At 36.2% G+C, this 26,168-nt stretch overlaps 1 pseudogene; it reads left to right on the forward strand.

Moving 5' to 3' along the window:
• Positions 1–1,183: 1,183 nt before the first annotated feature.
• Positions 1,184–25,689, forward strand: LOC121134148 (annotated as a pseudogene).
• The last annotated feature ends 479 nt before the right edge of the window (positions 25,690–26,168 follow it).

Below are 26,168 nucleotides of genomic sequence, written 5' to 3' on the forward strand. Positions count from 1 at the left end.
CCCATTTCCTAAGGCAAGATATATTGCTAAAACTAAACACAAGTGGCAGGGATTGGCCCTGCCTCAATGTGGTGACTGACTCCCCATGGGAAGCTTACCCACTCTAAGTAGCAAAAGGGGGTGGTGAGGTGAAAGTGCAGGGTGTGGAGAAAAGGGAGAGGGGTGAAATAGTATTAGTATGTAAAAAGAATTAAAATCTTTATTACCACAAAGGAGTCTCATCTGCCTTATATCCATATGGAGTGCATCTACATATAAAACCAGTCTGTCCAAACTCCCCTTGGCAGTTCATATGCTGCATGTAACTATCACAGCTGTTCATTGAAAAACCAGAGAAGCAGAAGTCATTGTTTAATTGCATAGGCAATACTTAGCTATCACAGGATTCCGATGTAAGTAATAAAAATGTATAAAACCAATGCTGCAGATGATATAATAGCTAATCAGAAGACAGTCATGAGTGGAGACTAACTCATATTTGTGTTTGGAAACATTAAACAGCATGTAACTTTCTGTGTTGATTGTGAAATCATTATTGATTCAGAATGATTATTAGTTCTTTATACAGAACATAGAGTTCCACGGAATTTTGTTCAATTAGCACGTACTTGGATGTATGGTAGGTTCGTGGTGCATGTTCTCTTGTTCTTTGGATATCAAATATGTGATGATGGGACTCCGTATCATCAACATGCATGGGAATATATTCTGAAAGAGTATATTAAACTATGTCATGCATGGGTTGTTTCTCAATTCCACTTCAAATTTGCTTTGGAATGTCTAAATTAAGCCTACTCAACCATATCAAATGGGAATTAGAGAAGAGGTTTTGTGAACTGGGCTTATTAGCAAGTTTGGCTGAAAGGAGTCATGTCTGTGCCCTTCATTCCGCTGACATAGACTGATGTATGAGAGGGACGGAGAAGAATGACGATAAACAAAATTTATCCTAGTCACCATAACATAGAAACTCAGATGTAGAACTCCAGGTCAGAAATTGTTTAATAATAAAAATAATAAAAAAGCCTGAGAAGAAAACTGTTGACAATCATAAGTGCACTCCTTAGAATATATTACAGCAGTAAAAATATAGACAAGTGGGACCACACATGTAAAATTGATACACAACTTTCTACCTGATTCCTCCTCCAGCAGGTTTGCTCAGCCTCACAGCTTTCATGACATGATAAATATGTTTTCTTCGACTTTGGTCTTTTTGGTCCTTAGGCTTTCCTTTCCTTTTTGGAGTCTTGCTGATCTTAAGTGCTTTTTGAAAATAAAAGACAAAAGAAGACAGCGAAGGAAAAGGGAACTTTCAAATTAGCTCTGAAATTAGCTTGGATGCCTTCAGATGCCAGTGAAAGAAACTAGTGAAGACTGGCTTCATCACAAGGATACTTATTGTCCTCTTAACGACAAAGCTTTATATGTGTGATTCAAGGGCTGACTCAACAACATTCACGATGTCACGATCATGCATTCTTGGGCCCACTGCAGTATGGGTTACCTGTAAAAATCCCTCTTACTACAAGAGCAAATGTTTTGAAACACACTATGTTAGATACTTTTCTGATGCTGCAATAAACTCCCAGAAAGTTAAAAAAAAAAGAAAAGAAAAGAAAAGAAAAGGAAAATCAGGATGGACATAAGAAACTTGACTTCATTTTCCATTTATGCTGAGTGGACACATGAAGAATGATCACTTCAGTGGAAATCTAAACAAGCAGTAAGTGCTTCATATGCTTACTTTTAATTAATTATCATGATAAATAATGAGTACAATATCTGCTACTATTGTATATTCTGTCTGTCTTGCATCCTCTCTCTACATAAACATAAGCAAAGTCTTTGGTAATAAATTTTCTGTTTTTACTGGTATCAGTTATTTGTCCATCCTTCTCACATCATATTTTGCAGAATAGTAGCTTAAATAGATGAACTTTTTACTGTTTTCCTAAAGTGATAAACTTTGTAGTAACATTTCACACTTCAAGGTCTGTCATAAATTTCCCTGGAAACAAGCACGAAAATGCAACATTTTATTTATTTCTTAGATATTCAGTAAAGTATTATTTCTGTGATCTGATTGTGTTTCTTCTATCATCACAGAATACCCAGTACCTGAGGAAGAGTATAATGGTACATCCAACAAGACTTATTGGTACCTATCTTTAGAAGATACTTTGGGTTTTGTGCAAATAATCGACATGTCATACATGTATTATTGTTCTGTTGTGTGATGGTTGTGTAACAGTTGTGTAACATTGAGGATGAGAAGAAAGTGCCTGGTTATACTGAGAACTTTGTGTTTTATTTTCCTTTCCATTGTGTTTCATATATTGAGACATATTTTCTTCTGTTAACAATGACAGGATTCAGAGTTCTAGGTCATAAGTTCATAGATCATCTTTTTAAGGTATTCCAGTAGAGCATTAGTTCACCTTTTAGGAGATGGGATGCCACTTCAAGCAGTGACATCCTAACTCCCCCTTCACTTGTCATAATTAATGGTGTTGATTGTGACTCCTGCTCACATTTGATATGGGTAAGAAAATTACAAATTTGAAAATTTCCCACTAGTAAAGAACATTTACTCATTTCAAATTTTCATGTGTTATTTCCCATGTCTAATTTGCATCTATGTTATTTATTGCACATTTAGTTCTCTTTTTAAAACTACCCTAAGTATACAAAAGTGTGTATTATGAGGATATGCATACAACACAATCTGATATTTATATTTTTCTTTATCAATGAGTGTTCTGAAGTATTTGACATTTTAAGTTAAAGGAAATTGTCATTGAAAATTATGCTGTAAAGATTTTCCTATGATGACTCCTGAATAGAGACCTCTGTTATATGTGTTGGGTAGAGTGCAGTGGACCTCATAGTTTGAGACATAGTTTTATGAATGAACTTCAGAGTATAGTAAGATAATGTAAAATGTAGAATAATGGTCAAAACATTCTCATAGATGAAAGCAATTATCAAGTGCATACATTTATTAGATTACTAGTACATTAGTGAAAAGTATCATTTTAAAGGCTGGAGAATGATGAGTGGGTGGGAAAAGATCATATCATCATATTGGTTAAATTGAAAAAAAGAATGTGCATAGTGAAATTGGATAATGAGGAGATGATTCATAAATCCAATATCAGACATAGATGAAATGCTCTAAGGAGAAGTGAAGCAGAGAAGTGTATCCTACATAAAGGATGAGGCTTGCAACTGAGATGTCACTAAAGATCATGTGACAACTTGAATATTAGTGGGAAAATTGTCTTCCAGAAAATCAAACTGATAAAATATGATTTCCCTGCTTTCATAAATGCTGAGTTAGCAACTGATGGACTAATGTACCTCAGCAATATATATCTCTTGATAAAAGCACTGAATATTTTATTTCTGTAAAACAGAAAGTTGAAATTTCAGGTACTTCTCTATTCAGGGTCACAAAATTATGTGGCATAAAATAGGAGATATCCAAAGAAACTAAATAGAGCTATTTCTGTCTTTGCCTTTGCACATTACATTATATCTAAGGTCAATATTAATTATGAAAAAAGTAATAATGCTACCATAAATGCCTTAAGCATACATGAAATGTGCTATATTTCTAAACATTTTCCTTCAGTTCTTAACATAAGCATACATTCATTTAATATAGGGCTTTATGTTTATCTCATTGTTAAGTGTCTATTTCATAAAATATCTTAAACTATGTTTCTGAAGTAATAATAACTTTGTGTTTATACAAAATTCCTACACAGAAGAGCTTGCTCCTTCTCAAATTAAGACTATTTTATCAGTCATATTTTTCTGGCATGATTAGAAAATCGAAAGCATAGTTGATAAGGAAATTGAGACTGTGGATTAAATCTCAGTATGTAAATCAATTTATATGTTTTTTTCTTTAATAGAATAGAAATATAATTACATATTAAAGGAGGAATTTCTGACCTTTAGAGAATAGCTATAATTAAATCAAATAAAGACATACTAATCATAGCAAATAAAATCTTTTTTGTTTGATTTTTAAGACAAGGTTTCTCTGTATTGTTTTGGAGGCTGTCCTGGAACTCACTCTGTAGACCAGACTGGCCTTGAACTCACAGATATCTGCCTTCCTCTGCCTCCTGAGTGCTGGGATTAAAGGCTTGTGCCACCAATGTCCAGCGCAAATAAAATCTTTAGTGGAATGTATCATAGTATGTATAGATATTCTTCCTCATGAGTTGCCAGCGATATATTTAATTATGTTTTAGAGCTGTGCTGTAGAAACCAACTTCCTTTAATTTTTTCTCCATTTGCTGTACATATTCAAACTGTAAACTTTTGTATTCAAAAATTACTATGTCTTGTTTGGAATAAGAGTTATTATCCAAATTGTTTTACAACAAGACTGTCCATTGATTTCTCTAAGTTGCCATCTTTTTATCTTTTTATTAAATTAGAAACATGCATGCTTCAAATGTCAATCCCAGCTCACCCCTCCCTTTTCCCTCCCAGTCCCATTCTCACTCCCGCACCCCCAGCCCAATCCCCACATCTTTCCACAGGGAGGGTAAGGACCTCATTGGAGGGATCTCCAGAGTCTGTTATTTCGTCCAGGGCAGGACCTAAGGCCTTCCCCATGTGTCCAGGCTAAGAGAGCATCCTTCCATGTGGAATGGGCTCCTAAAGATCATTTGTATGTCATGGTAAACACTAATCTGCTACCCAAGACCCCAGAGATTTCTAAGGCCTCTTCACTGACACTACATTCATGGAGTTAGGATCAGTGCCCTGTTGGCCTCTTAACCATCAGTCTGGGTATCAAGAGCTCCCCATTGTCCAGTCAGCTGTCTTTGTGGGTTTCACCAGCATGATCTTGACCCCTTTGATCATCACTCCTCCATATCTGTCACTGGATTCCTGAGAATCAGTTCAGTGTTTAGCTGTGAGTATCTGTCTCTGCTTCCATCAGTCATTGAATGAAGGTTCTAGTATATCGTATAAGGAAGTCATCAACCTTACCCTTAGGTAGAGACAATTAATGTAGTCTCTCTGCTATTACTTAGTTTTCCAGTTGGTTTTATCCTAGTAGATCTCTAAAAATCTCACTAGTGTCAGCTCTCTCCTCAAAGCTATAAGGACTCCAAATATTATGGTATCTCTCATACTGGTATCCTCTATTCTTACACAGACTCAACTTTCCTGCTCCCCCATATCTTCTTCTACCCTTCTCTTATCCACATCTCTTTCTCCTGGTTCCCTCTCCTCTTCCCCATGATCCCAATCTGCTCAGGAGATCTTGCCCTTTTCCACTTCTCTGGGGTATAATGCATATCTCTTGGGAACCTCCCTGTCTCCCAGACTCACTGGCCCTGGGATTGTAGGCTGACACTCCCCTGATCCATGTCTAAAATCCATATAGGAGTGAGTGCATACCAATTTTGTCTTTTTGTGACTGGGTTACCTCACTCAGTATGGTTTCTTCAAGTAAAGTCCATTTTCCTGCAAATTTCAAGATTCCATTATTTTTTCCCGCTGAGTAAACACTCCATTGTGTAAATTTACCACATTTTCTCTATTCACTCTTCAGTTGTGGGGCATCTTGGTTGCTTCCAAGTTCTGGCTATTACAAATAATACTACTAGGAACATAGTGGAACAGACATCCTTGTTGTATGAATGCGCATCTTTTGGGATTATGCCTAAGAGTAGAATTGCTGGGTAATGTGGTAGTCTGATTCTGTTTTCCTGAGGAATCTCCATACTGATTTACAAAGTGGCTGTCAGAGTTGGCACTCCCACCAGCAATGAACAAGTGTTCTCCTTTCTCCACATCCTCTCCAGCATAAGATGTCATTGGTGTTTTTGGTTTTAGCCATTCTGACAGGAGTAAGATTATCAGGGTTGTTTTGAATTGCATTTCCCTAATGGCTAAGAATGTTGAATACTTAAGAAAGTGTCTCTCAGTCATTTTAGTTTCCTCTATTGAGAATTCTCTATTTAGTTCAAACCCCCACTTTTTAATTGGGTCCTTCGGTGTTTTGGAGACTTGTTTCTTGTGTTTTTGTAAATTTTGGAGATCAGCCCTCTGTCAGATGTGAGGTTAGTGAATAACTTTTCCCAATCTGTAGGTTGCCTTTTTGTATTGCTGACTGTGTCCTTTGCCTTACAGAAGCTACTCAGTTTCAGGAGGTCCCATTTATTAACTGTGGATCTCAGTGTTTGTGCTACTGGTGTTATGTTCAGGAAGCAGACTCCTATACCAATTCGTTCAAGGGTACCTCCCACTTTCTCTTCTAACAGGTTCATTGTGGCTGGATTTATGTTGAGGTCTTTGATCCATTTGGAATTAAGTTTCTACATGCCAATATCCAGTTATGCCAGCACCATTTGTTGAAGATGCTATATTTTTCCATTGTATAATTTCAGCTTCTTTGTCAAATATCAGCCATTCCTAGGTTTGTGCATCTTCACTGCAGTGGCCAGAAATAATGTTTTCTTATTCTTATCTATCTCATCTGATGTTGAAACAGTTTCTGCATTCTCTGTTCCAGTGATTTCTGATATGGGAAAGATATAAGGATATATATCCTTAAGTACTGAGCATTCTATAGTCCTCTAGTCTCTTTGTTTTAAGCAAAATCTCTTGTAAATGGACATTTTCCAGATAAGGGAGAAAAGATGTATTGATCTATAGGTATAATGATAAGTTATAAGGACTTAGTTGAATCTGTTATCCAGCAGATTCCTACTTGGTAGAAACATTCATTCCCCCTACAGAAGCACCTTAGGAAGATAAACAATTCAAAATATATCCAGGAAATCCACAACACTGACAGCATTCATGATTCCTCTCTCTCCCAAAAAATACTAAGACAACAATAAGTGCATTAAAGTAGGACTGACAATCCAATTAGGCAAGAAAGATGCAGAAAGAACTCTAGCTCCCAATAGGAAATTTAGAACAATTGAGCCATCTGGAAAGGTGCCTTTTCAAGCTGAATATTGTTCAGTGTGCTCCAGCTTGACAATGTCGGTGAGTGATCACACATGCTGTGCTGGATTTAGGTGTTACAACTGAATCTCAGTCATTTCTTATCCTGTTACTAACTCCTCACACATATTCCTATAGAAAACCCCCAAATGAATCACGTTTAGTCACAAGTTAAACCTAGGAGATGTTCATGCTTAATTGTTTGCTGATTGCTTATATGGTGTATGTGGGTATGGGCTGTTTCTTTCCAGGAAAATTCCATTATTTAACATGATTGGCACCAGAACAAGGATCCCATAAAAACAAAACAGTGTTATGGGAGAGTGAGTGCATGATTCTTTATATGGAAGCAATGCATGCAATTTAGTCTCAGCAGGCTTATAGAGGAGCATTCAGAATAGAAATTCTGATAACACTGTCCCTGACTGTATAGGGTGGGTTACTATGCCTTGAGAGTATGGTGTTCATTACATGGTTCTTGCTATCATAGTGAGAAAGGAAACTTAGGCTTCTTCATCAGAATTAGTAGAGTCTTTGGGGAAATAACAAGATGGTAGTCTTCATCTATGTGGTTTGAGATGGCATTTCTGGATGATGATATGGGTCCACTCCACAATACAGAGATGTCCTGTAAACAGTTAAAAGTTCAGAGGAAGTACTACTATATTTGAGATTAGTGCACAAGTGTCAAGATTGGAGGCCAGCAGAAGCTGCAGCTTCCCTGGTCCCAGTTATGTGTAGTTACAAGAGCATGTACAGTCAAGATGGCAGTAAAACAGGAAATTGATTATGTGAATGAGGTATTGCAATAAGACAGATGTGGCTAGCATCCTTCGATTTAACCTCTTATCTAAAAAGAATCAGAGAGCAGTGGTAAACATCATAAAAGATAGCATTCAAGTATAAACTATAGTATACAAAAAACTAAAAATCTGTGACTCAATATTCAGGTGAGAACTTTAAGCATGGGCTATTAAAAGAAATAAGGAAAGTTAGGACATACCAGAACTTTCAATGTTTGAACTAGACATGCCTTTTGAAACAGCAATTGTACAGCTTGCCATCGAGTTATTAAGGAGTATGAGGGACTTGGGAGTGTAAAGGATCAGTTTGGTTGTTCTGAATGCATAAATATTGAAGTTCAAAAGTATAATCCAGGCCAAATCCCTGTTTCTTCCTGTCTCCAAATTTCAGGTAAGATGTATACCCTCAGCTACTGCTTGAAGGTGATTCCGTGTCTTCCTATTGCAATGTTTCTCACCACGATGTTCAAAAATTAACAATGGATGTGGAAGAAATGCCTCAATTAAAAGTTTCATTTTGTGATTTGCCTTTGTCTCTCCATAGCAATAAAAAAGAAGCTAAGACAAAGTATATATTTGTCTCCAGAAAAATGCTATCCAAGATGTAGAAATAGTTTGGTCAGTCAGGAACTCCAAGAGCCTTTTTATGGTAATGTAAAAGTAAACTACTTCTGCTTTCCAGGGTGTATTTAAAGGAGGGTAGCAACATGTACAATAGGGCTATGTTCTTCCTTTTTATGGGCACAAATGATCAATTTAAATAAAATCCACTGAGTCCACAAAAGGTAGAGAAATGCAGTAAAACTCAGTGGAAAAAATTCCAGGAAATGGAATTGTAATAGCTCAGAGAGAAGGACTGGAGGTTGCAGAAAATTAAGTATCTTCCATTCAAGACTTTTAAACCCAACTTGATCTGAGCAAATAGCAATTGGTATAAATCGAAGGAATATTTCCATGATGTATTAGTAGGACTTCCAGTAATATCAATTGAACTTGGAATAGTAAGATGCAATAATATTAGACATATACCATTATATCAAAGCTGAACAAAGCAATCCAGTAGAAGGAAACAGGTCATAAGCAGGCAAAAAGGCAGAGACACCTCTACTCCCTTGTTAAGAATCCAATAAAAATACCAAAGATAAAACAAAATACCATGTATGAAGAGGGTCTGGTGCAGATCCATGCATGCTCTGTGGTTGCTACTTCAATTTCTATTAGCACCTATGGGCTCTGTTGATGGGTTGTGTTCTCCTGATGTACTTGAACCCTAGGGTTCCTATAATCCTTATTCCCCATCATTTACAGAATTCCCTGAGCTCTACCTAATGTTTGATTGTGGTCTCTGTACCTGTTCCCATCAATTGCTGGAGAAACCTTCTCTTGAATGACTATTGGGCTAGGCACCAATCCTATGAGTATAGCAGAATACAATTAGGAATGATTTCATGGAATTTCTTTTGTCAGTCATGTTGATTCTAGTATAGATTTCTGAGGCATACAGATTCCAGACCCTGTGCATCTAGGTGTTGACATGAATGGGTTTCTTCTCCTGATGTAGGTCATAGTTTAATTCAGTCATTACCTAACCAATACCACAATCTCTGAGCCACCATTACCCCATCACACATTGCAGACAGAGCAGGTTGCAGATCATGGATTTAGTCACTGGGATGATGTGCCAGTCCCACCACTGGGATCATAACCTAGTTACTGAAGATGGCTGGTTCAAGATCCATCTTCTCCATTACTAGGAGTCCTTTATAGAATAAACCTCATAGGTTCCTGAAAGTTTCTACTGAGCTGGATTTCTGTATTGTCCCCTACATTCTGATCTATTTTAGCAGTTTCTCTATGTATTCCCTCTCTCCCTAAATTGATCCTTCTTTTTCCCATCATCACCTACTACCAGTACAAATGCAAAATCTATTTTATTTCCCTTTCAAAGTAGAAGATAAAAGTACTTTCTGCTACTTAGGTTTTTTTAGACTGTGGTTTGTAATTGGGGTTTCTCTGCCCCTCTCCAATCTACAGCTGATTTTAAATAATCATTCAGATGCTTAACATTAATTACAAAATGCTTGGCTGAATAGCTCAGGATTTTACTAGCTAGCTCTTACATTTAAATTAGCCCATTTCTTTTAATCTATGTATTGCCACATTGCCATGTCTTTAGCCTTCTGCTAGCATCTTGTTTCTTGGGCAGCTGGCTCACATCTCTCTTGACTCCAACCTTCTTTCTCCCTGTATTCAATTTGGCTTTCCTGCCTAGATGTATTCTGCCTTGATATAAGCAAAGCAGCTTTTATTAACACCCAATGAGAGCAAACAATATTTACAGTGTACAGAAGTGTTGTTCCACAACAAGGGTTTGTAGCATGGTAATTATTTACATAACAACTAATACTCATTTTTTTGGTTTTTTGAGACAGGGTTTTTCTGTGTTGTTTTGGATCCTTTCCTGAAATCCCCTCTGTAGTCCAGGTGGGTCTTGAACTCACAGAGATCTGCCTGTCTATACAAATAATACTCATTTATAAATGAGTATTTATGTCTGAATTTGTCTCACTGGATCTGAGTTGCCTCAATCAGGATGATTTTCTCTAGTTCCAATCACATTTTCTTGCATATTTCTTGGTGTCATTTTTTCATACAGCTGACTAATACTCTACTTTTATAGTTTGGATGTAATTGGCCCCTGTAAGCTCATAGGGAGTGGCACTATTAGGAGATGTGGCTTTGTTGGAGTAGTTATAGCATTTTTGGAGGAAGTGTGTCACTGCAGGAGTAGACTTTGTAGTTTCCTATATTCAAGATACTTACCAGTGTCTCATTCCACTTTCTGTTTCATTCTTATCAAGATGTAGCTAGCACCCAGCCTTCCTGCATGCTCCCATGATCACCACCATGATGATAATGGACTAAACCCCTATAACTGTAAACTGCCACCTCAATTAAATTCTTTCCTTGTCAAGAGTTGCTGTGTCTCTTCACATCAAGACAGAATTTGGTAAAACAGACTAAGGCAATGCTGTTGTAGGCCAGACTAGGTTTTTATTACAGAAATATGGACTTGAGAGTTTAGGCTAAGAACACAGTGAATGTTTAAGCACTGTGTAATTGTCCATATTAGTAATAACATGGAAGACAGTGGTGCAAAGAGTTATCTGAACTGTGGGGTGCTGGTTCAAGTGATTTACCAAGGAGAATAATATCAATATGTGATCTAGAGATCATTCTTGTGATACTTTGGTGAAGAATGTGGCTTCTTTTTGCCTTTTTCTGAAGAGTCTGCCTGGGGCTAACTCTGCCATGTGCTTTTTAGTGTTAACTCTGATGAAATTTTTTAGAAAAAAAGAGCAAGCAGAGCAAATAAAAAATACAAAACCTACACATTGAGAAGAAACACACCTGGAAAAGGACTAGAGCTAAATTATGTGTTCTTTGAGATAAAATAATTAATAGACAAACTAAAGGAAGTAGTGACCTCAGGACTAAATTTTCAAGTTGTGAAAAGCTTAGAGCAATGTGTGGTGATGCATGCTTTTCATTCCAACACTTGGAAACAAAAGGCTTTCAGATCGCTGAGTTTGAGGCCAGCCTTGTCTACATAGCAAGCTTCAGGAGAGGCAGCCCAGGCAGTGAAAGACAGAGCACAGTTGAAGATGCAATTGAATGAGAGGGTCATCTATGTTCCAGACCCAGCAAACAGCAGAATTTGTCCATGTGGTTTTGTAGGTTAAGGATAGAAGAAAGAGCCTATGGAATTTGACCCCTGAATAAGAATAGCTACTGAGCCAGGCATGTGTCTCTAGGTTTCTGAATGTAGGCCTAGAGAGTACACTGAATTAACATTACATGAAGATGTCATTTTGAAGCCTGAATTACCTTGGAGATCTCAAGATATTAGGACACTAGAGTAGTGTGATACCTGCTTAGGAAATCTGCTAATAATGAATGGAAGCAGCCAAAGAGAAAGAAGTATATTGCACTAAACAAAACTAAAAGCAGTTGGAGATATAAACAGAGCTTTGATATTATGCAGAGTCCATATTTTTCCCAGTGGGTTTTGGTCTTGCCTTGGACCAGTATTCACTTGATATGCTCCCTTCCTTACATTTTATAATGATAGTGTATATTCCATGCCATTATACAATGAAAGTATATGAATTGTTTTTTATTTGGATATTATAGGTGATTTCAGTTAAGAAATTTGCATGAATCTTAGAAGAAACATTAAACTTTAGAGTTTTAAATAAATTTGAGCTTCTTCTTTTCTATGGGGTCATTTGAATTTGGACTGAATGAATTTTTGCATTATGATATGACTACAACACTTTGGGGACAGGGAGTGGAATGTGGTTGGTTGAAAGAACCAAAGACACCAAAACAAGTGTCACTATTTGGAGATGTCACTATCAAGGCATAGCTTTGATAAAGAAAGTTCGTCATTGTGGAAGTGGATTTTAAAGTTCCACATATGTTCAAGACACTGCCCAGTGTTCCAGACCACTTCCTGTTGCCTGTAAGATGTAAGAGTTTCTTCTACTTCTCCAATACCATGTATGATTGCATGCGGCCATCTCCCACCAAGATGATATTGGATTGAACCTCTGAACTAGAATTGAGTCACTCCAGTTAAATGTTTTTCCTTACAAGAGTTTCCATGGTAATGGTGTCTCTGCACAGCAATAGAAACTCTAAAACACAAGTTGATTTTTATAGTGGATTACAGATAAGGGATTGTATAAATCTCAGGAGAGTCTTCGGAATTCTAAATACTATTGAGATAATGATAGACTGTGAGGCATTTTGTTTTTGGACTAAATGCATTTTGCATTATGATATGGGTTCCAGGAAGTGGAATGTGGTAATTTAAATGTAATTGTCTCCTATAACATCATAGGGAGTGCCACTTTTAGGAGGCTTGCTTTTTTGCAGTAGATATGGCTTTATTGGAGGAAGTGAATCACTGCTGGGGTGAGCTTTTGGATTTCCTAAGCACAAGATATCTCCCAGTGTCTCAGTCTACTTACTGTTGTCTTCCAATCAAAATGTAGACAGCACCATGTCTGCCTTCATACCACACTACACCCTATCAGGATGATAATGGACTAAAACCCTGAAACTGAAAGCTGCCACATCAATAAAATGTTTTCCTTTATAAGAGTTTCCATAGTCATGGAGTTTTTCCACAGCAATAGAAACCCTAAATTAGATCCTCAATTGTGAAAATATACCACATTTTCTTTATCTGATCTTCAGTTGAAAGACATTTAGATTGTTTTCAGTTTCTGGCTATTGTAAATAAATCCAGTAAGAACCTCATTTAAGCATGTCTTTGTGTTAGAATTGTGTGTCCTTTGGATATATGCCCAAGTGTGTTATTGCTTGATTCCCAAGTTTCAGAGGAACCACCATATTGCTTTTCACAATGGATGTATAATTTTGCACTACAACCAGCAATAGAGTAGTGTTCATTTGGATGCTTAATCTCTCCAGCAACAGCTATCATTTGTTTTTTGTTTGTATTTTCTGGTTTTTTTTTTACTATTTTTGTTTTTCTTTTTTTCCTTTCTTTTGAGACAGGGGCTCTCTGTGTAACTCTGGATGCCCTGGAATTTACCCTGAAACCAAGTAGTCCTTGAACTCACAAAGAATCATTTGCATCTGTCTGAATGCTCAGATTCAAAGGATATGCCATCAGTAAAAGGCTAGATGAGGTGTTATTTGTGTTTTTGATATTAGCTATTTTGGTAAGTGTAAGATGGAAACTTAAAGTAGTCTTGATTTGTGTTTCCTTGATTTCTAAAGATGTTGAACATTTCTGTGTTTCTAGTTATTTTAGGATACATTAATGGATTCTCTGTTTACATCTGTATCCCATTTTTTTAAAACATTGGATGGTTTCCTTTGTTCATGCCTCCTCTCTAGAGTACTTTATATATTTGTATATTAGCGATTTATCAGGAAAAGTAACCTTACAGAAGCTTAAAGTCACAAATTTAACCTCACACATTAATAGTCTGAGATGTCAATATCCCACTCTCACAAACAAATGATTCATTCAGACAAAGACTAAACAAAGAAACATACTTTATACACAAAATGGACCTAACAGACGTCTAGAGAACAATTTGCTCAAACAAATATAATATAACTTCATAGTGACTCACATATATTTCTCCAAAATTGATGATATACTCAGTCACAAAGAGTGTCTCAACAGATAAAGGAAAATGATAATAACCTCCTGTATCATATAAGACCACCATAAAATAAGACTGGACTTCAACAACAGAAATAACATAAAGTAGAACCTGAAATCTCTCTGTGTCAATTAGATACTTCCTAAAATACAATGAAAACGAATGCACAACATACTCAAACTCAAGAGATAAAATAAAAGTGATGCTTGGAGGAAAGCTCATTAAACTAAGTACTGTCACTAAAAATTGGAGAGATATACTAGCAACTTAAGAGAAAACCAAAATGCTCTAGAACAAAAAAGAAGCAAATACATCCAAAAGGAGTAAATGTCAGGAAGTAATCAAAGTGATAGCTGAAATCAATAAAATAGAAACAAAAAATTATACAAAGAATCAATGAAACAGAGAGTTGTTACTTTGAGAAAACCATCTCGATAAACAAACCACTATCCAAACTAACAAAAAGGCAGAGATAATGTGCAAATTAACAAAATCAGGAGACCATGACATCGGACACCTAGTAAAACCAAAGAATCATTAGGTCATACTTGTACTTTATATAATTTATATAAAATTAAAAAGAAACAGATAATTTTCTCCCTAGATACCAGTTACCAAAGTTAAATCAAGATCAGATAAACAACTCAAATAGACCTGTAACCCCTAAAGAAATATAATTGGTCACTAAAATCTCCCAAACAAAAAATTCAGCCACTTTTGTGTCTTGAAAAAAAATCTACTTCAGCTCTCTGTAAATGAGTATGCAGGTTATAATTTGATAATCTGTAACTTTATTTTTTTGCTATTTCCTTTTGACCCAAGTAAAAAGAAGGAGACTAATGATCTTCTTCTATGTATATCATATTTTTCTCAGCCATTCATCACTTGGTAATTAACCCAACATAAGTGCAATTCCTAACCACAGAAAAGCAGAGTATAAATAAAACTAAAACATGTGTACATCCTCTAATATTGTACTGGAGTGGTAAAACTTCATTGTATGATAGTTATTTTTTTTCCTTTTTGTAATATCCAAAGAGTCATTGAGAATATTTTTCCTGGTTGTTATCCCTTGATTACTACATTAATTATACATCAATTTTCTCATTTATAAATACTAGCTTGTGCTATTTTAAAACTTTAATTTCATTGATTTAGATTTTCATGTAATATAATGTGATAACATTTATGCCTTTCTCATAACTATCCGAGATCAGTCATCCTTCCCTACTTATACAACTGTCTGTCTTCCCCTTGTTTAAGCCTACCATGTCCAATTTGTACTGCCCAGAGTTTTGTAGATAAGTCAATTTCCACTGGAATGTGGTTTTTCTAATGAAGGGAAACAACCTAAAAACTTAAAGAAAGTAGACTGCCTCTGTCTTCTAGTAGCTATCAGTTGCTAAATCTGATCATATATAATCATTTTATTCAGTATGGATAAAGCTGGAATCTGCTATTTTTGTTATCTATACATAGAGTTTTTTCACAGTGAAGCATATTCTTGTTGGAATAAACCAACAGAAACTTGAAAGGCAACACAGAATACCAACCAAATAGAAGTTGGAGTTTTCTAGTTTATAATGGTCAATACAAATAGATATGTAAAGAGTATTATTTAGATTGTAACAAACTGTGCAACTTAAATTAGTTTCTTGAAAATAAATAAGATCACAATTTTTGATTATACTCAAAAGTTTCTAAAGAATGGTCTCTTCAAGAATTGTCCAGCATCAATATTGACAGACATGTTTACATATAACTTCCAAATTTTTATGGTGTCCCATCACTATATCAAGAACTTCAGGCAAATAATGGCTGCTTGCAGAAGGAAATTTAGCTTTTTCCGGAGATAAACATCTATTTTTAATCTAATGCAAAATGGTAAGCTTGGGAAGCATAAAAACATGAAAAATAAAAGAATATCAGCACAAAAGAAGAAAAAAACCACTCAAAATAACAAAAAATTCCATATATTCATAAATATGTGTGTATAGCAAGTACAATAAAATATAAAGGCTTTCAACAGGTGTATGGACATAGAGTGTTAAAATGGGAATAACCCTGAAAGATATAGATGTAGGACAAAATAGAAAAATTGACATAATTTTATTTCAATTAAAAATTATCCAGAAATTAGTGAAATATATGAACATTAAGAATGTAACTAATAGGCCAGGCGGTGGTGGTGCACGCCTTTAATCCCAGCACTCGGGAGGCAGAGGCAGGCGGAAATCGGTGAGTTCGAGGCCAGGCTGGACCGATAGCCTCCAAAACAATACAGAGAAACCCTGTCTCGTAAAAACAAAAAAAAATAGAATGTAATTAATAGCAGGTATTCACAGAAAATGAAGGTAAATTAGAAAAAGGAAACAAACATCAATTTCAAAGAATTTTTTTGAAACAATGTACTACATGAGTTGAAGTACTCAAATTCAAAACTAAAAGCAACACATAATTTTCTCCATCACAGAATGGCAAGGAACTAGAAAACAAGAGATATTTTTATGTACTTCAGAAAGAATGAGAAAATTGTTAGAAATAAAGGAAAACTACAATTCAGCAGCATATGAGACATGTGAAATTATAGAGCACAGAATAAGTTCATTTAATATAATACCAGCTGCACAGCCTCAAACTCTGTCTAGTTACTTGGATAAAGCAATTTGTGTAATGATAAAGCAATACAAAAATGCAAGAGTGGTGAACAAACAACACACTATACTAAAAATGACTGAAATGATAAAAAATCTTTTAAAACAAGATTATCAATAATCATCTGTATAAGAAAATTACATAAATAGTTAACTGTTTCAATAAAAAATGAAATAAAAAGTCAAGATATTCCAGAAGGCACAAAGGTTGACTATTCACAGATCACCAACATAAAGCAAGTCCAAGTGCTTTGAAATCTAGTTAAGTAAATAGGACTGAACACATCAATAGTTATCCACATTGTTATAGTCTGTCCCAAATCAAATAAAATAGTATGGCCTCAAGTGCATAAATAAAAAGAGAAAGGTGCCTGGAGTGAAATAAGAGGAATAACGATTATATTTGTAACATCTATGAATCCATAAGCATTATAGCAGCTGCCTAAAAATAAATTTGACTTCTGATTCCTTATGGTCATAACAATTTCATGGCATTAGACAGTTTTGTCTCTGATGATAAAAGGCCCATGAACTCAGGAGATAGCAACATTCCCTCATTTTTTCACTTGTATTTTGCCAAAGAATTCCAAGATTATGTCAGGAGATTTTTGTTTAAACAGAACCTGCTTATGTTCTACAAGCTACTCAACATTTCACAGACAACAAAAGTAAACTCTAGGAAAACTCCAGTTGACAAAATTACATTTGACAAAGATCAACCCAAAGCCATTATAAAAATCCACATGTTCTCATGTTCCACATTAGCAGGACTTGTATAACCATAGCAAACATACAAAAATTAACAAAAGACAAACAAACAAAACCACAAAAAATTCCTTATATAATCCACATTAAATGAAATTTGTATTATCACATTTAAAGCATAACCTCTAATGATCACTGTGATCTGCTGTTTCAGGTTGACAACTAAGAACATTCACTTGATTTTAACTCTTTATTTTGCCATTGATGAAATCAATAGGGACCCTTATGTTTTACCCAATATTTTCCTGCTAGTTAAAGTTGAATGTAAACTATTGGCTGATTGGAATAAAATCAGTTTATCCTCAAAAAGAGGTGATTATTTTCCTTACTACCACTGTAGATACCAGAGAAGATATTTAGTGGTACTTACTGGACCAATGTGGTTGCCATCTGCCATGCTTGGACCACTCCTGTACATCTCCAGGATTCCAGGGGTAAGGTGGGTGGTTTGGATTTTAGGAACACTGTCTATTTACATTTTGGTTTTCTTAGTTGCTTGGTAGATTGTAAGGTAGCAACTGAATTTCTGTCTATTTTTATCTATACATTTCAAAACATAAACATTCAGATTCCTTAAAGTGTAGATTAGAGAACATTATGGGAAATAGAACATAGAGACAATGGGAATGTGACTTTTTTGGAAGAGTAAATATATATCTTCTAATTAAGGAAAATCAGAAAGAATTGGTTTTAACAAATATTTAATATGATGAATAATTTAATTTCACAAAAATGATACTTTGTGGAATTTACATAAAGACTGATATTTGTGTACTTCTTCCTCATAAAGTTAATTTTATTTATTTTTGAAACACTTTTTCTTATATATTTAAATTAGAAGCAAGCTTGCTTCCCATGTCAGTCTCAGCTCCCTCTCCCTCCCCTACATGCTGCTTCTCCCCACCAGCCTCCACTGCCCACTACCCAATCCACATTCTGTTCCCAGGGAGGGTAAGGCCCTCCATGGGGATCTCTAGAGTCTGTCATTTCATTCCAGGGAGGGCCTATTGTCCAGATATAGAGAGCATCCCTCATTGTGGGATGGGTAACTTATGAACCATTTCTTCCTCTCTTAAGTAACCTTGAATACTTTCCATCATCTCATGATTAACTATGAACACTTTCCTTATTTATACCAGATAGATATAAATGACACATCTATTTCAATTGCCATGGCACCTCTGGTAATCTATTTCAGCTGGAAGTGGTTGGTACTTATCATTTCAGATGATGACCCAGGACTTCAATTTGCCTCTGAATGGAGATAAGAGATATAAAGACATGATATCTGTTTAGCCTTTGTGACTATTGTCATATATAACATAAAATTATTCATTAAAAGAGTTAGTATATATTATAATCAGATCATGATGTCTTAAGAAAACGTTGTTATAGTTTATGTTATAGACTCTCCTCTACATGTGAACCTAAGACTATGGCAATTTGTAGACATTCGGAGAATCTGGGTCACTACCTCACAATGGGATATAATTACAATTAATGAAGAATTCCTCTTCAACTACTTCCAGGGGACTCTAAGGTTTTTCACATCATTATTCGGAGATACTTGGCTTTAAAATTTTACACAGACAGTATACTCTTCAAACTTCAGTAGTAGTATTTCTCCTACTAAATTATAGGGGAATTATTTTCATTGTTCTTTGTCATTATCTACCTGCAAGAAACTCAAGAAATGTTCAGAAAAATGCTACTGGAATGGACATCCAGGTACAAGTCTGAAATGTCCATGAATGGCACTAGTTACAAACTATATAAAGCTGTATATGCTGTGACTAATTCACTTCATTAGTTACTTTTACAGCAAGTGGATACATAGTCAGAGAAAACTGAGAAGGGATTTGAATTTTACTCCTTGCAGGTAATTTGTCTATATATAAATAGACACTATTACCATAGCTAAAGATGTATACTTAGCAGTGTACATCTTCATATGGTACAGATAAATAAATTCTTCAGAACTAATAAGGAAAGAAAGAAATAGTCTATAGTAATGATGTTGGATATTAAAACATAAAAACAACTTAAAGAATGAGATACTCAATAAAGTGTCTTGGAAATTAGTTTCTTAAAATGAACAATGAGCTCAAAGCCAAGTATCTAGGAGCATTTCTGCCAAATTGTTGATTTTAATATTCTCTCATGGCCATTAATGCAAATCACATTAGTGGTAAGAATTATGATCTAGCCAACACTGGCACAATGTCAGTGTGGTGGTTTTAAAGAAAATGGCCTCCAAAGAGAGTGACACTATTTGGAAGTGTGGTTTTGTTGGAGTAGTGTCTGCCTTGTTAGTGAATGTGTGTCACTTTGGGAGTTTGAGGTCTCCTATGCTCAACCTATGAACAGTTTGACTCTGAATATCACTTCTTGTTGCCTATGGATCAAGACGTAGTAGCCTCAGCTCCTTTTCAGGCACCATGTCTACCTGCATGCCACCAGTCATTATGATAAGGAATAAAACCTCTGAACTGTAAACTAGCATCAATTAAATATTTTCCTTTATAAGAGCTACCTTAGCTCTACAGAAAGTGCTAGAAGGAAAACCTAGACCCAACAAAGATAACTACACTCACAAAGACACAGGAATAGATAATCCCACTTTACAAAACACCAAAAGAAAAAGGGAGGAGAACCTTCCACTATCAATAAATCAAGCACAAACAAGAATCATCAAGCAATGGTCATTAATATCCCTCAATGTCAACGTTCTCATCTTACTTATAAAAAGACAGACTAGCAGAATGGATATGAAGACAGAACCCATCCTTCTGCTGCATACAGGAAAGACACCTCAACATCAAAGACAGAGGTTAACTCAGAGTTAAGACTTGGGAAAAGATTTTTCCAATCAAACGGACCCAAGAAACAAGTGGGTATAGCAATCCTAATATCTAACCAACTAGATTTCAAATTAAAATCAATCAAAAGAGACGAAGAAGGACATTTCATATTCATCAAAGGAAAAGTCCATTAAGATGAAGTCTCAATTTTGAACATCTATGCCTCAAATACAAAGGCACCTACATTCGTGAAAGCAACATTATTAAAGCTCAAATAACACATAAAATCTCACACACTAATAGTAGGAGACTTCAACACTCTGCTCTCACTGCTAGACAGGATATCCAGACACTGCTAACAAAGAACAAAAGAATTAATAGAAGTTATGACCCAACAGGGTTTACCAAATATCTATAGAACATTCCACCAAAACACAAAGGGATATACCTTCTTCTCAGTGTCACATGGAACCTTCTCTAAAATTGACCACATAATAGGAAACATAGCAAATCTCCACAGATACAAAAAAAGGGAATAACCCCTGTATCTTATCAGACCACCATGCATTAAAATTAGAATTCCACAATAACACAAATCACAGAAACACTACAAACTCATGGAAATTGAACAATGCACAATTGAATCATCCCTGGGTAAAGGAAGAAATAAAAAAGAAATTAATGAATTCCTGGAATTCAATGAGAATGAAGACACAACATACACAAACTTATAGGACACTCTGAAAGCAGTGCTGAGAGGAGAGTTCATAGCACTAAGTGCACACATGAAAAAACTGGAGAAGAGTCACACTGGAGAATTAATAGCACAGCTGAATGTTCTATAAAAAAGAAGCAAACTCCCCCAGGAGGAGCAGACACCAGGAAATAATCAAATTGATGGCTGAAATCCATCAAGTAGAAACCATGAAATCATTGAGAAGAATCAATGAAACAAAGAGTTGGTTCTTTGAGAAAATCAACAAAATAGACAAACCTCTGTCCAAACTAACCAAAAGACACAGAGAGAGCATGCTAATTAACAAAATAAGAAATGAAAAAGGGGACATAATAATAGACTCTGAGGAAATCCAGAGAATCATCAGGGCATACTTTGAAAATCTGTACTCCACAAAATTCAAAAATTTAAAGGAAATGGACAATTTCCTGGATAGATATCACTTGCCAAAACTAAATCAAGAACAGATAAACAATCTAAACAGATCTATAATCCCTAATGAAATAGAAGCAGTCATCAAAAGTATCCCAAACAAAAAAAGCCCAGGCGCAGATGAATTCAGTGCAGAATTCTACCAGAAATTCAAAGAAGACCTAATTCCAATACTCCTCAAAGTATTCCACACAATAGAAGTAGGAGGCTCACTGCCAAACTCTTTTTACAAGGCTACAATTACCTTGATACACAAGCCACACAAAGACACAACTAAGAAAGAAAACTATAGACCAATTTCCCTCATGAACATCGATGCAAAAATACTCAATAAAATACTCGCAAACCGGATTCAAGAACACATCAGAAAAAATAATCCACCATGATCGAGTAGGCTTCATCCCAGGAATGCAGGGATGGTTCAACATTAGAAAATCTATCAATGTAATCTACCATATAAACAAACTGTGAAAGAAAAACCACATGATCATCTCACTAGATGCTGAAAAAGTCTTTGACAAAATCCAGCATCCCTTCATGATAAAGGTCCTAGAGAGATCAGGGTTAACAGGAACATACCTGAATACAATAAAAGCAATATACAGTAAACAAACAGCTAACATCAAACTAAATGGAGAGAAACTCAAAGCAATCCCTCTAAAATCAGGAACAAGACAAGGCTGTACACTCTATATCTCTTCAATATTGTACTTGAATTTCTAGCTACAGCAATAGGACAACAAAAGGAGATCAAGGGGATACAAATAGGAAGAGAAGAAGTCAAGCTTTCACTATTTGCAAATGATATGATATTTTACATAAGAGATCTGAAAAACTCCTCAACGGAACTCCTAGATATGATAAATTCCTTCAACAAAGTGGTAGGATACAAGGTAAACTCCAAAAAATCGGTGGCCTTATTATACACAGATAATGAACTGGCTGAAAAATCAATGAGAGAAACACCACCCTTTATAATAGCCATAAACAGCATCAAATATCTGGGGATCATGCTAACCAAGGAAGTGAAAGAACTGTATAACAAGAACTTTGAATCTTTAAAGAAAGAAATCAAAGAGGATACCAGAAAATGGAAAGATCTTCCATGCTCTTGGATTGGTAGGATCAACATAATAAAAATAGCAGTCTTGCAAAAAGCAGTCTACAGATTCAATGCAATCCCTATCAAAATTCCGGCACAATACTTCACAGACCTTGAAAGAACAATAATCAATGTTATATGGAAAAACAAAAGGCCCATGATAGCCAAAACAACCCTATATAATAAAGGAAATTGAGGATGCATCACCGTACCTGACTTCAAGCTCTATTATAGAGCTATAGTCCTGAAAACAGCTTGGTATTTGCACAAAAATAGGCAGGAAGACAAATGGAACTGAATTGAAAACCCTGATTTTAACCCACACACCTATGAACACTTGATTTTTGACAAAGAAGCTAAAACTATACAATGGAAAAAAGAAAGCATCTTCAACAACTGTTGGTGGCATACCTGGTATTAGTATGCAGAAGACTGCAGATAGATCTGTGTTTATCGCCTTGTACAAAACTTAAGTCCAAATGGATCAAAGATCTCAACATAAATCCAGCCACATTGAAACCTTTAGAAAAGAAAGTGGGAGAAAATCTTCAAGAGTTGGTACATAGACCACTTCTTGAACATAACACCAGTGGCATAGACTCTGAGATCGACAATTAACAAACGGGACCTCCTGAAACTAAAAAGCTTCTGTAAGGCAAAGGACACAGTCAACAAGACAAATAAGCAGTCTTGGGAAAAGATATTCACTAACCCCACATCTGACAGAGGGCTAATCCCCAGAATTTACAAAGAACTTAAGAAGCGAATCTCCAAAACACCAAAGGATCCAATTAAAAGGTGGGGTACAGAACTAAATAGAGAATTCTCAATAGAGGAGTCTAAAATGGATGACAGACACTTAAGAAAGTGTTCAACATCTTTAGCCATGAGGGAAATGCAAATCAAAGCAACGTTAAGATACCATCTTATTCCTATCAGAATGGCTAAAATAAAAAACACCAAAGACAATTTATGCTGGAGAGGATGTGGAGAGAGGGGAACACTCCTCCACTGCTGGTTATAGTGCAAACTCCTACACCCACTTTGGAAATCATATGGAGATTCATCAGGGAAATGGGAATCAATCTACCACAAGACCCAGCAATTCCACTCTTAGGCATATATCCAAAAGAGGCAAATTCATACAACAAGGGCATCTGCTCCACTATGTTCATAGCAGCATTATTTGTAATAGCCAGAATCTGGAAGCAACCTAGATGCCCCTCAACTGAAGAGTGGATAGAGAAAATGTGGTACATTTACACAATGGAGTATTACTCAACAGAAAAAAATGGAGTCTTGAAATTCGCAGGTAAATTGATGGAACTAGAAGAAACCATCCTGAGTGAGGTAACCCAGTCACAAAAAGACAAACATGGTATGTACTCACTCATATATGGATTTTAGACATGGACCAAGATAGTGCCAGTCTGCACTTCCACTGATAGGGAGTCTGAGAAACAGGAAAGAACCTAAGAGATATGCATGGTACCCCAGAGAAGAGGAATGAGGCAAGTTCTTCTGAACAGATGGGGAATACGGTGAGGGGTTGGGGGAAGTGGAAGCTGGGAAGAAGAGAGGGGGAGAAGAGGAAAAGAGAGTAGGTCATGGGGGAACAGGAAGGTTGAATGGGGGGTAGACTAGGGGAAAGAGTGAATCATAGGTTAGAAGACAGATCAGGCATCAGTGTGACCTCTAGTGATCTAAAGGGATGTCACCAATTGGCAAGCTAAGCAATAGTGGAGAGACCACCTCGAATGCCCATTCCTGATAATGAACTTGATGTCCATAACCATCCGGGAGCCTTCATCCAGTGACTTATGGAAGCAGAGGCAAACACCCACAGTTAAACACTGAACTGAACCCATGGAACCCAGTGACAGAGAAAGTGGAACGGTGAGCAAATTGTCAAAGAATGGGCTGGCAAAACCACCAAAGACACCTGATCTGAACAGGGAAGAGCTTTTGGGCCCCAGACTGACACCTGGGAGGCCAGCATGGGACTGATCCAGACCCCCTGAATGTGAGAGTCAGTGAGGAGGCCTGGGCAACCTATGGGGCCCTGGACAGTGGATCAGTGTTTATCCCTGGCACACAAACAGACATCGTGTGTCCATAACACAAACAGGCATGCTCTCTCAGCCCTGACTCTTAGGTGAGTGCCTGTACCCTGCCCTGAGTGAAATGACTTACTCTAGATATCCACTATGTAGAAGTAAATGGCAATAGGGTGGGAGGCTGGGGGGGGATGGTGGGGAAGTGTGGGAGGAGGGGAGGGAGAGGGAACTGGGATTTACATGTAAAACAAGCTGTTTAAAATTAAAATAATAAAAAAATAAAAAGCAAAAAAAGAGCTACCTTGTTCATGGTGTCTCTTCAGTGCAAGACAAACCCTTACAAAGACAGTCAATATTTGATAGTTTAACCTAATAATATTATCCAGAGTATGACTGCCATATATAAATATTTTATAGCTGAAAATAAAACTTTTGAAGTTTTTAGGAAGTCCTTGTTAATTTAATTTCATGCATTATGTTATTTTCGTATTTCTCACAAAATGGTTTAACAGCATGAAGTGACTAGTCATTTAAGTGAAGACACTGCTTTTTATCAATGTAACAAATAGTTCCTAATTGAAATCAAGTCATTCTTCCATATATTAAGGACCTCAATTAAGCTGCTTAATATAACATTGATGATAGAAAGGGGTGGAGAAAAGGAACTATCTTTATAAGCATTGTGTATGTTAGGGAATAGCACTAATGACAAACTGGTTTTTCTCAACCTTAATGATATTTTACTGCTACATGAACTTTTATCTCCTTGTATTAAGTTTAACATTCCTAATAAAGTTACATTTTGGAGACAATAGAAAATCAGAAGAAATCTACACCTCATATTTCCTGTCTTGATATCTAGGCATAATTCAAAATGAATTAATAAATTTATTTTAGGTAGTCTCTTCCCTGATGAATGTCCAATTTGTAAATCCTGCTGGAGACATAGTGAACATTAAAGAGAAAGCCAACTTGGATAGAGATTATGATATTTTCTACAATGGGAATTTTCTACAAATAAACGTACTTAACATGAAAATAGGTAAGTTTACCCAATAATTGCCACATCCTAGGCAATTGCATGAATCTGATGAAATGATAGAGTGGGCTACAGATATTATACAAGTTTATTGGACTTAACTATAACACTTCACGAATAACATAAGAACATAAAATTTTTAATGGGGAACACGGTGAGGGGTGGGGGGAGTGGGACCTGGGAAGAAGAGAGGGGGTGAAGAGGAAGAGAGTTGGTCATGGGGGAACAGGAAGGTGAGGGGGTGAGGGTAGAATAGGGAGAAGAGGGAATCATAGGATCGAATACAGATCAGGCCCCAGAGTAACCTCGAGTGATCTAAAGGGATAACACCAATTGGCAAACTAAGCAATAGTGGAGAGACCACCTCGAATGCCCATTCCTGATAATGAACTCGATGTCTATAACCATCCGGGAGCCTTCATCCTGTGACTGATGGAAGCAGAGGCAAACACACAATTAATCACTGAACTGAACCCAAGGAACCCAGTGACAGACAGAGAGGAGTGATGAGCAAATTGGCAAAGAATGGGCTGGCAAAACCAGCAGAGACAGCTGATCTGAACAGGGGAGAGCTCTTGGA

The sequence above is a fragment of the Mesocricetus auratus genome, unplaced genomic scaffold, assembly GCF_017639785.1.
Source record: "Mesocricetus auratus isolate SY011 unplaced genomic scaffold, BCM_Maur_2.0 Super-Scaffold_4256, whole genome shotgun sequence".
NCBI classification, from domain to species: Eukaryota; Metazoa; Chordata; class Mammalia; order Rodentia; family Cricetidae; genus Mesocricetus; species Mesocricetus auratus.